The sequence below is a fragment of the Charadrius vociferus genome, unplaced genomic scaffold (assembly GCF_000708025.1).
Source record: "Charadrius vociferus isolate BGI_N301 unplaced genomic scaffold, ASM70802v2 scaffold174, whole genome shotgun sequence".
In the NCBI taxonomy this organism is placed as follows: Eukaryota; Metazoa; Chordata; class Aves; order Charadriiformes; family Charadriidae; genus Charadrius; species Charadrius vociferus.
The window spans coordinates 107,448-108,648 of NW_009648441.1; positions in this window are offsets into that span (position 1 = coordinate 107,448).

The following is a 1,201-nucleotide window of genomic DNA, read 5'->3' on the forward strand; positions in this document are numbered from 1 at the left end:
TCCGCTTAGCTTGGCCTCAGTGCCGGCTGCTGCCTTGAGGTTTCGCTCCTCTACTGGCCGCGTCTTCCCACTGTCTCCATCGAGTTGATCCAACTGAAGGAGGGGAAAAAAATATTAGACTTTTCCATATCAACAAGGGGATCAAATTTGCTGCACTGGGGTAGATGTACTGTAAGGGTGATGGTGGGAACAGGTGACAAGGTTGTCCTTGCCAGAGAGCATAGAGCAGAGATTGCTTTTTTGGTAGTCATCTTCGTTTAGATGAAATAAATCACTGAAGTCAGCACTGTATGTTAAAAGTAGGTGCTACCTGATAGGCCCTCATCTTGTTTGTTGGATAAGCCTGAACATCGTGGTTTCATCAGTATGACAGTCGGGTGCTGACCTGATGAAATGGGTTCCTCAAAGGCCAGCTGGCATGATTGGAAGTTTTTTTTTTTTGTCAGGAAGAGAAATAGGAGGAAGGAGAAGAAGGTGGAAGGGAAGATGGGGTTAAGTCTGCCAATAAACATAACAGATCTGCTGTAAAGAGCCTGGACTCCACGGTTCTTAAGAATAAGATAGGAAGTACCATGGTTAAATTCTGATGAAGTGGATCTAGGTGAGGCAGTGGGAGGAATGAGAAGGATAGTAAGATGTTAAATCAGCAAGGTATTCAACAGCTGATTGTTGTCAGCAGAGCTTTGGGTTTTTTAATTATTTTTTGGTTATTGAATAATAAATACTGCTCCTGTTCCTTTTGCACCATGTTGGTGATGTTCTTTCCACCTTTAGAGCTTACTGTTTATTTTTGTTTGCTCATTTGTGTTTTCAAGCTGTTACGTTGTTTCCTTTTTCACCTGGCAGTTTTATCTAAGAGTCTTTGGTGACTAACTTTGTGGAATAATCCATTTGAATCTTCATGATTCATGTGCTTATTGATGCCTTCAGAGAGCTCCATTTGATCTGAGGTATTTTCATGTGCAAAGCTGACAATAACTTAATGATATTGACATATTTATAATTCCAACATCTTGCTGTTTGCCAGCAGTCGTCATCTGAGAATGTTGTTGTCTTTCCAGTTGTTGTGTTTACTTTATCGTTAATAAATAGAAAATAGAAGGCATCCTTCATCTTGAACTTCAGCTGATTTATACCTGTTGCTGTCAGGTGCTGATTCACTACTTAACGCTAACATTTCTATTAAAGTTTTGCATGCCTT